Genomic DNA, 10,354 nt, shown 5'->3' on the forward strand with positions numbered 1-10,354 from the left:
CTGTGAGTTCGAGGCCAACCTGGGCTACCAAGTGAGTTCCAGGAAAGGCGCAAAGCTACACAGAGAAACCCTGTCTCAAAAAACCAAAAAAAGAAAGAAAAAAAAAAGAAAATTATAAATTTATAAACTCAAGCTCCAGTTGCTTTTGGGATACTATCTTACAAGGACTCCAACGTACAGTATGGCTCGTTAAGGAAGGGAATGGCTCAGTTGCCTTTAGCCTACTGGCTATGGGTGAGATAGGACCTCTGTGGGTCTTTCCTGTGTTGAACACACAGATTGCAAGCCCAGTGCCATTTTGAGATCTTTGGCAGCAGTTAACTCTGCAACTCACACACGATTGAGCCTGTATGATAATGAGTATTCAGAGACGGGTAATGCCTGGGGGACGCTCACCAACCTAAGACAGAGTGCCTGTGTGGCCTGGGCAGGCGTCTCCATGACGGGTAAGGTGACCTGCTGACGTCCCACGCAACCCAAGTCAGAAACTCATTTTTTAATAAAAGGGGGACCTGTAGGTCCCTGGCCCTCGTTTTGGGTAACTGTTGCCTTGCTTGCGGACCTTGACTTTGATATCCTCCCTGTGCTAATTCTCTGCCAGGTTCCACCCTCCTGAATGCTAAAGGGAAGTTCCTTGTCTGTGTATCCTGCATAATGGGCGTTAACAGCTTAGATGCAAGATTGTAAAACATCAGTAGTGAACTTCTGCCCTCTGGGGTCCTCCCATTGTGCTGTAAGCCTTTATTTAAGACCTCCTCCCTCCTTCAATAAATGACATTCAGCATTTAAAATTAAAATATATATATATATATTACATATATACATACTGCGAATGTAATGTATGAATACCACAAATGTGATTAATATCATGAGTGTAATTAATGAATATCACGAGTGTAATTTTAAAAAATAAAACACACACACACAATAAAAAATAAAAAATAGAAAAAGAATGCCCTGCGGGGAGAAAAAGTGGGAGCCCATCTCCCACAGGAAGGGAGGGAGGAGAGGAGAGAGAGAGAGAGAGGAGAGAGGAGAGAGAGAGAGAGAGAGAGAGAGAGAGAGAGAGAGAGAGAAGAGAGAGAGAGAGAGAGAAGGGGAACAGTGGGGCAGAAGGGTTTAGGCGAGGATGGAACCTGGGAGAATATTATATTTTTTCCTTCTGGCTCAGCGAATAAGAGCATTTACTGCGCTTGCAGAGGACCAGGTTTGGTTCTCAACAGGAGGAAAGAATGGGGAGGAAAACCAAGTAAGTTCAAAATGCTGTAAGGAAATCTCTCTCTCTCTCTCTCTCTCTCTCTCTCTCTCTCTCTCTCTCTCTCTCTCTCTCTTGCTTGACTCACACCATCTATCTATCTGTCTATCTGTCTGTCTATCTATCTATCTATCTATCTATCTATCTATCTATCTATCTATCTATCTATCTATCTATCTATCTATCTTCTGAGACAGGATTTCTCTGAAGCCCTGGTTGTCCTGGAACTCACGCTGTAGACAAGGCGGGCCTCCTGAGTGCTGAGATTAAAGACGTGCTTTAATTTTTTATTTATTAAAGTGCATTTTTTTTTTTAAAATGGAACGCTTCGCGAATTTGTGTGTCATCCTTGAGCAGGATGTACCGTTCCAATTTTAGTATATGTGCTGCCGAAGCCAGCAGTAAAGCGCACCTTTACTTGACACGCAGGTACTGTGCATCTCTAAGCGTGACAAGCCCCCGGGAGTCAGTGTCATGGGGTGACCTGAAGCCACCACATGCAAACATTCCCTGCTGGCCCTCCGTCTGGCTTTGCAGTCTTCAAACCCGCATGGTCTTTGCTTTTCCCTGCTGACTGCTCTTTTACGACCCCTCCAGCGACGCGTATTTAAATTTTTTACAACTTTCAGCATAAGGACAGATGTAAAATTCTTTGTTCCAAGAGGTTACTATCATGGCGTCCTTTAAAAAATGCCTTTCCTGGCTCTATTTGGTTGCAAGGACCCAGAAATAAGAATGGCGTTTAAAAAGTGGAGATGCCGGGGATCGAACCCGGGGCCTCATACATGCAAAGCATGCGCTCTACCACTGAGCTACATCCCCCGCCTGGTTTTCCTCCCCCTCGGAGGATCCCTGCAATACTCTATTCATCACTGTTTGGGTGTGTTTTTGTTTTAGTTTTTTTTTTTTTAATTTTTTTTCTGTTTCCCTCTAAATTAAATTTGTGTGTATTTATTTAAAGCGGTTTTGAGGGCTTAGCAGAATTGTCTTATATTTCCCAAACAAATGTGTTCATTATTGCGTTGACATAAGCTAAAATGCTTACCCGATTCACAGAATAAACAGAAAGTAAACAAAACAAAACAAAAAACCCCCAATAAATAATGACTTGATCCCAATATTCCTTACCCAGAACTGCTTGAAGCCCTTCCTCTCTCCCCCTCCACCTGCCCCACCTCCTGGAAGAATTTTCTGGATATGAAAATGGCCTTAGAGTTTCCGACCCCACAATTAGGGCTCAGATTTGGAGCAAGGACTCAAAACGCTGCAATATCTCTGCGAACAGTGTCGTGGGTGGGGGTCGGGCTGGTCTTTGCCTGGGAGCCGCGAGGAGAGGCCACAAGCCTCCAGGGCTACACCCGGGGATTGCCTATCTCTTCCTGCGTGGACGCTGTACCCTCAGAGGATCTATCTGCCTGACACTGATACCCATCCACGCACTCACAGCAGCTGGTGCCTGACGTCGTCTGCAAGAATGCTGGGCACGGCAGCGGGCACTGCCTGACCTCTCTGAGCCTCCTGTGAGACACGGAGACACCGACAGACCCAACCCTGCCCCTCTCTAGGCCAGACAACAAGGACAGAGCCTGTACAGGCTCGAGCAATGAGGAGTGGCGGTCGTCGCTGGTGTGGACTGCAGCAAAGGGTTGCTGCATCCTACACCGTCATCCCCCTGTCGCATGTGTGAAGTCCCACATCATCTCGCCCCTGGGTCTCGGGCTCGGGCAGGGGCGGGGGGAATTGGAGGCTGCGTTGCTCACAGGAAATGGAGGGGTCCATGGGCAACTTCCTCCTCTGGGTCTGAGGTCCAGGGAGGGAACAGAGCAAACAAAAGAATGAACGACTTTGAACCCGGCTCCAGAAGCGAGCCGAGGTTGCTCCCCTTCCTCCCCACGGGGGTTTGCACTCGCTCAGCGTGCAATGGCCTTCCCAGTTCTCGCGATCGGCTCCTTTTTACGGACCACCCCGACCCCTCTAAAGGGGCCCACCAGGGAAGAGGCGAACGGAAGGGTGGCGACAGTCCGGGAAGATGCACGATTCCCCGGGGACAAGAACGCGTCCCCAGTTCACAGGCATCATCCGGAGGCTGTGGGCAGGGGCTGGAGTCAGAAGGAGGCGCAGCGTGGGTCGCAGCGTGAGCCGGGTCTGGGCCTCTGTCTTGTGACTGCGGGGACCAGGGACACGGAGGGACAGCCGCGGGAGAGCAGGGTCTTTCTGGCGACTTGCCACCCGGGCTGAGCTCAGGTCCAAGAGGGTGGAGCCCAGCAGTGAGGGTCGGGCTTATTTTTCTGCGAACAGGGTGAAGTATGTCCATGGGAGTTAAAAAAAAATTTAAATCTGTTGGAAGATGAACGAAAAACACAAAAGAACTGCAAATCTCCCCGTCGGGGAATCGAACCCCGGTCTCCCGCGTGACAGGCGGGGATACTCACCACTATACTAACGAGGAAGACAGCTGTTAGCTGCCTCGGCAAGAGGGTCTTTTAAGATGCTTTGAATTCAGTGACCAAAAAAACAAAACAAAACAAACCACACACACACACAAATAAATAAATATGATTTGATTGAATCTCGTCCTTGAAATGTCCATCCAGCACTTGAGTTTATATTTTGCCGCCTGGATTCAGACCGCAGGCATTAATAAATGAACGCCAAGCGTTCACCAGCAGACATCAACAAACATCTCAGGGACGAATTCGCGCTTCAGCGCCAGAGAATTTGGCTTCAGTGCACGATGCTCGGGGCTTTTAGGGGAAAAAACAAAAACAAATAGAAAAAGCGAAAGCGTTTCATAAACTGTAAAGGAATGCAGAAGAAAAAAAGGAGAGCTGCCGAAACCCGGGATCGAACCAGGGACCTTTAGATCTTCAGTCTAACGCTCTCCCAACTGAGCTATTTCGGCGGCTGTCTCCGCTGCGTTTCTTTTCTCCTCTCCTCGTCGTTTCTGAAACTTTGCATCCTTGGCTTTCGCAAGATCCGAAGCCTGGAAATGGACGTTTTCCAATCTCATCCCTGGGTCACTCGCGTGCCGTGGTCCCCACAGGTCCTCTAAGGCCACTCACTATTTCCGAGGGTCCTTCAGAGACCCCCCCCCCAGGACTTTATTGTCTACAGTGAATTTATTTATCATTTCCCCTGTGTATTAGCTGGAAGGACACACCTACGCTGACCTCGGCCACCGCGGAAGACCCCAGAACGGGCAACGCTTACTCAATGTTTGTTGAGCGCGTAAAAAATGCACGTACAAGCCCTTCTCGGCTTAGAGTTCTGCGACTCCGCTCCCCACTCTCCTCTTGGAGAAGGAGCAGGGTCACCTCTGGATGCAGGCCGCTGCCCGGCACCCAGAGGTAACTGATGCTCCCTGGGCAGGGCCACACCTGAGTCAGATCCGGCTTCCGAGCGTGGTGCCCATGCCTGTGCACACTTGCTCAGCCTCGAAGCTCGGGGAAAACGGAACAGATGAGGACGGGGATGGGCCCTGCCTGCTTCCTTCCCTGCGGTGAGCAGCAAGTGGAAGGCTTGTCTTGGGGACCAAGGGGAGGAAATGAGGCCCCAGAGGCGGACAGTGAAGGCCAGGAGAAGGGATTAGATGTTGGGCAGAGCTGGAAGCCCCCTGAGAAGGTCTTCCCCGCAATGAGAGCATGGGCTGGTGATCTATAGAGGCAGACACATCTGGGAGGGTTGAGGGCTTGGTGGGATGGTCCAACCCGGAGCTGTGGTGTCTGGGCCACGCCTGCAAAAGCGGGCCTAGAAAGGGACATTGAGGGGGCTCAGGAGGAGGAAAGGGACCTTGTTGATGGCCTGGATCTGGGGTTGGGGGTGGGGGGCAGGAAGGGGTGAAGAGGATGCCCAAGAGTTGGCTTGATGGTGGAAAATGGGAAGTCTTCGGGAGTGGGTCGTATGAGAAGGAGCAGTTGGGAGAGGGGAGAGACAGAGACAGAGACAGAGGAACAGAGACAGGGAGACAGGGAGACCGAGAGAGAGACAGAGACACAGAGAGAGACAGAGGGACAGAGACAGAGAACAGAGAGACAGATGAGAGAGAAACACAGAGGGACAGAGACAGAGAGACAGGGAGACCGAGAGAAAGACAGAGGGACAGAGACAGAGAACAGAGAGACAGATGAGAGAGAAACACACACAGAGACAGAGGGACAGAGACACACACAGAGAGAGACAGAGAGACAGACAGAGACAGACGAGAGAGAGACAGAGGGACAGAGATAGAGAGAGACACATACAGAGACAGAGAGAGAGAGAGAGAGAGAGAGAGAGAGAGAGAGAGAGAGAGAGAGAGAGAGAGAGAGAGAGAGAGAGAGAGAGAGAGAGAGAGAGAGAGAGACTGCCTTGGGCTTGCAGCCTCTAGTTCCGGGGGATTTACCTTTCTGTTGTTTAACACTCCCAGCCTTTGGGGTTTTGTCATGGCTTGGCAGCTCTGGAGGTCACACAGCCAGGCTACAGCGTACCTATCCATCCACACGCTGGGTTTTCCTGGACAGGGCTGAGACTGGGTTCAGTGGTCGTGTATGGGGGATGATGTAGAAGAAACAGGAGGTCTTACTCCCTTCAGGTATCCTATTCCCGCCCCGCCCCCACCTCACTGGCGGGCAAACACTCTGCACCCAGACCTTTTAGTTTGAGACAGTCTTACTAAGCTGCCCAGGATAGCCTTCACCTCTCTTATTAGTTCAGGCTGGCTCGGTTCCCAGCACCCACAAGGTGGCTCACAATCATCAACTCCAGGTTCAGGGAATCTGACCCTTCGACGGACATCTCCGAACAGCAGGCATGTCCGCAGTACACATACATACACGCAGGCAAAACACAAAATAAAATAAATCTAAAACAAAAATCAGTTTGGGTACATAAAGTCTTGTCTCAAAAAAATAAAATAAAATAAAAACAAAGAAATGGGAGTGGAGGAGATGAAATTCTGTAAGCTCAGCCTTGGGAAGGCTGAGGCAGGAGAATTGCTCCTGGAGTTGAAGGCGTGGTTACAGGCCAAAGAAGAATTATAAAAACAAAACCCTAGTGAGAAGTGGGCACCTGCTTTAACGCTTCTCAGCTCGTGCTTTAGCTTGGCTTTTACAAATAAAGAAGTAAAAGTAAATAAGACCGATCTTCAGGACAAAAACGGAGTAAGGTGGGAAAGAAAAATGGGAGGAAACGGAGGACAGGGGTCTCTTTGCAGAGGAAGCCCTGTCGGCAGGCTTGGGAGTTGGCGTTAACCAGATGCCCAGGGGCCGGACCTCCTCCTTAGCCATGCTCACACGCGCCCTCCCCAGTGAACTTGTGGGGAGGAGGCAGTCGCTGTAAAATTCAGGACAGTAGAAGGTAAGGTTGGGCAGAAGATCGCCTAAGGATCCGGTTGATGGTGGTAGTTCCGCGAGACCCTATTGCTCAGATCCATCGTGCACGAGTTCCCTAAGACCCATCTTGCTCAGATCCATGGTGCAGAAATCTCAGGATTTCTAAAACGCAAAATCCTTTGTTTGGTCTCCCCGTCGGGGAATCGAACCCCGGTCTCCCGCGTGACAGGCGGGGATACTCACCACTATACTAACGAGGACGAACCATGCTGGAGCCTCTCCAGACCAGTGGCTATAGACAGATAACGCACAGTGGCGGGTACCTGGTTTCTTTTCCCTTCCATATTCCTCCTCTCTTGCTCCTTCTCTATCCCTCCCCTGGTTCTTTCCCTTTCTCTTTTCCTCCCTTCTGAGACCTCAGTTCATGACGCCAACGTCACCAACCGAGATCGAAAACTTTAGAGCAGCAGTGTTTGATTGCTATCATCATTCTGGAAAGCCCGACCCTCAACTAGGGGATGTAGCTCAGTGGTAGAGCGCATGCTTTGCATGTATGAGGCCCCGGGTTCAATCCCCGGCATCTCCAATTTTTTTTTTCTTTTTAAAACCTCTTTAGTAAATCAGGTCAGAAAACAACACTAGAGACCAAGACCTTCGTCCCCATCAAGCGGAGAGCCGGTGCCCCAGGAAGGACCCTACGGAGCGGCTTTGCGCGGGTGGGGAATCTACGTTTGTAAACCAACTCGCAGGAGGAAAACATTGCCTTTCCAAGGAGGTTCTGTAACGGGCAGCTCCTGAGTGCCTATTGCCGCGTAGTGTGCACCCATCGTGCGTCCAAACAGATCGTCAAGTATCCCAAGTAACCTTGCCAAGACCACGCAAAGAGTCTCAACCCTTCGGGGACTCAAATTCCAGCTCCAGGCTAACTAACACTAAGGAACCCTAGGGATGTTTCATAAGGACGCACAGAACTGCGGGGACACCCACGAGATCTGCATGACCCGGAGTCGGTGGGCGCACATTTCCTGAGCGCGAAGCGAGAGCTTTGGGATGAAAGGACCAGAAAGCTGCCTGGTGTCTGGACTTTAATGGATGGGGACAGAACCAGGTGGAACTGAGAGGTTTGGAAGCCCCCGGAAGGCTGGAGGACAGGGACTTGGTTCTATATCATCAGTGTTTTAAAGGCTCCTTCTGGCGGTCACGTGAAGTTTTGCAGGCTGGCGCTGGAGGTGCAGCAGGGTGAGATGGGATTCTGTAACATTGCCTAACTCGGAGGGCCCCGTGCTTTGTATAGTCATCCCCTTTAGGTTTGTTCTGCCACTCCGAGGCTTGTCACTCACGAGTAGCACCCCGACTTTCTACCCTCTACTTCGACAGCTTGGATGCCTACATGGAACAGCGCCCGTGAGCTGGACAACATCTACTTAAACATATTATTTGATGACTGGGGTGTAGCTGTTTGTAGAGCGCTTACCGAGAATGCACAATAGCTGGCATTGGATAAGTCAGGCGTAGTGGCGGATGCCTGTCATCCCAGCACCCGAGGAGCGTTTGAGGCTAGCCTGGGCTGAGATGCTTTCTCGTTAGCACTCGCGGAGGGGCTCCGGGTTCTCTCTCTGCTCACCAGCCTCGGGGATTGGCTGCCTCGATCCTTAAATTCTTTATCCTCACCAAGGATGAGGTTACAGGTGTGAACCACCCCGGTCTGGCTTATGTGGCACTGGGGTTAGTACCCTGGGCTACCACGACAGTCCTTGGGGCTATAACTTCTAAGTCACTGGGAACTATTACTTTCCTGCCTGGTTGAGAGGGTGAGCATCTCTCCTGTTACCAGGAAAGGCCTCTATAACCACCTGAATGCTGATCACTGGAGCAGGTTTGGGAAGATAGTTTATTCATGGAGGTGGGAGGACCAGGCCTCCTAACTGCCTCTCCAACAACTTGGGAACATTCCTGGATAAAGCAGGGTGATTCAAGGGGTGAATTCAGTGAAGTACCCCAGGAGGCCAGGAGTTACTCTCCAAGCTCAAGGGAAAAGGGTCCTGGCCAGCAGCGCTAGCACACTTCCCTTACCACCTGGAGGATAGAGACAGGAAGATCCACCGGTACAAGGTGGTCTGAGCCAAGTGTGGTGGCACACACCTGTCACCCTAGCTCTTGGGAAGTGGAGGCAGGAGATTATGAGTTCAAGGCCAGCTACACAGTGTGCTCAAGGCCAGGCTGGGCTACATGAGAGACCCTGCTTCAAAATTTAAAAAATATGAAACCAGAGCCTTCAAGCTGACTCACTGGATAAAGGAAATTGCCAGGACCAACAACAGACCCAAGTCCCCTTCCCAGGACTTGGGAGACAGAGGCAGTCATTTTCTAGGAATCTGGGACCAGCCTGACCCATATAGAGTTCTAGGCCAGCCAGAGCTATATGAAACCTGCCTCAAAACCAATACCCAGGACTTATTCCGCCTCCCAACACACACACACTTAAAAAAAAAAAAAATTACACTGGGTTTCATAGGGTAACCTTCACACAGCCTATAGCCTGTTTTGGGAACGACCCCTTTCCCATCATGCCCTCCTCCTGTTAATCCCCTTTGCTTCCCAGTTTGCTTTCAGGACACCTATAGGATGTATGGTTTTATTTATTTATAAAGTCCAGGGCCCACAAGTAGGAGAAAATGTAACATCTTTCTGTGGTTGGCTTAATCTGCTTAGTAGGATAATCTCCAGTTCTGGTTTTCCTTAATGGCTGAAAGAAATCCCCTTCTTACATAAACCATTTTCTTTACCCATTCTCCAACTGGATGGGAACCCGGCTGGTTTTAACAGCTTAGTGTCTGTGTGTTGCCTTGGAGTGCTCCGGTAAATACCCAGCAGTGGCATTGCTGGATCTTAAGGTAGACCTTTGCAGGGGTCTGAGATGCCTCCATATTGATTTCCACAGTGGCTGGACTGGTTTCCTTTCCCAGTATCGGTGTGTGTAAGAACTCCGGTTGGCCCAGGCTGTGCTGGAAATCTGAGATCCACCCACCTCCCTCTGCCCCCCACCTGCTGGGATTAAAGGTGCACACTATCACACCTAGCTCATTAGCTATTTTCACATACTAATTTTCACATACATGCCATTTGCCTGGGGTGAAATCTTCTGTGGCTAGATTTATGTTTATTTTATCCATGTGTGTTTGCCTGAGGAGCCAGAAGACAGAATCAACGAGATCCCCTAGAACCAGAGTTACAGATGGCTGTGAAGAGCCACGGGGGAGCTGAGAACCAAACCCAGGTCCTCTGCAAAAGCAGCAAGTGCTCTTAACCGCTGAGCATCTCTCCAACCTCTCATGTAGTTTTGATTGGCATTTCTGACAGCTCAGGAAGCTGGCTTTTACTTTTATTTATGTGTTTATCTGTGCACAATGTGTACAGTGCTTGGACAGGCCAGAAGAGGGAACTGGATCTTCTGGAACCGGAGTTACAGACGGTTGTTAGTCACCATGTAGGTGCTGGGAATCGAACCCAGGTCCTCTGGGAGAGCAGCCAGTGCCATCTTGACCATCTCATGAATCCTGGCTGAATATTTTGCTCTTTTGACTGTTGTTGCACACTTCCATTTCATCTTTTGAAAACTGTCCATTTTATGTCATGTGGTGGTGGCACATGCCTTTAATCCCAGCACTGGGGAAGCAGAGGCAGGTGGATCTCTGTGAGTTCAAGGCCAGTCTGATCTACAGAGTGAGTTCCAGGACAGCCAGGACTACACAGAAATAAAAACAAAAACAAACAAACAAAAACAAAACCC

The 10,354-nt window shown here is 50.1% G+C and overlaps 5 non-coding genes across 5 annotated transcripts; 1 reads left to right on the plus strand and 4 right to left on the minus strand.

The window, feature by feature from the left end:
- Window positions 1-2,005: 2,005 nt before the first annotated feature.
- On the minus strand, window positions 2,006-2,077 carry Trnaa-ugc. The gene has a single exon. It is a non-coding gene; the product is annotated as a tRNA-Ala (tRNA).
- A 1,555-nt stretch (window positions 2,078-3,632) lies between these two features.
- Window positions 3,633-3,704, minus strand: Trnad-guc. Its single transcript has one exon. It is a non-coding gene; the product is annotated as a tRNA-Asp (tRNA).
- A 380-nt stretch (window positions 3,705-4,084) lies between these two features.
- On the minus strand, window positions 4,085-4,157 carry Trnaf-gaa. The gene has a single exon. It is a non-coding gene; the product is annotated as a tRNA-Phe (tRNA).
- Window positions 4,158-6,752: 2,595 nt separating this feature from the next.
- Trnad-guc lies at window positions 6,753-6,824 on the minus strand. The gene has a single exon. It is a non-coding gene; the product is annotated as a tRNA-Asp (tRNA).
- A 254-nt stretch (window positions 6,825-7,078) lies between these two features.
- Trnaa-ugc lies at window positions 7,079-7,150 on the plus strand. The gene has a single exon. It is a non-coding gene; the product is annotated as a tRNA-Ala (tRNA).
- The last annotated feature ends 3,204 nt before the right edge of the window (window positions 7,151-10,354 follow it).

Source organism: Peromyscus leucopus, chromosome 23, assembly GCF_004664715.2.
Source record: "Peromyscus leucopus breed LL Stock chromosome 23, UCI_PerLeu_2.1, whole genome shotgun sequence".
NCBI lineage: Eukaryota > Metazoa > Chordata > Mammalia > Rodentia > Cricetidae > Peromyscus > Peromyscus leucopus.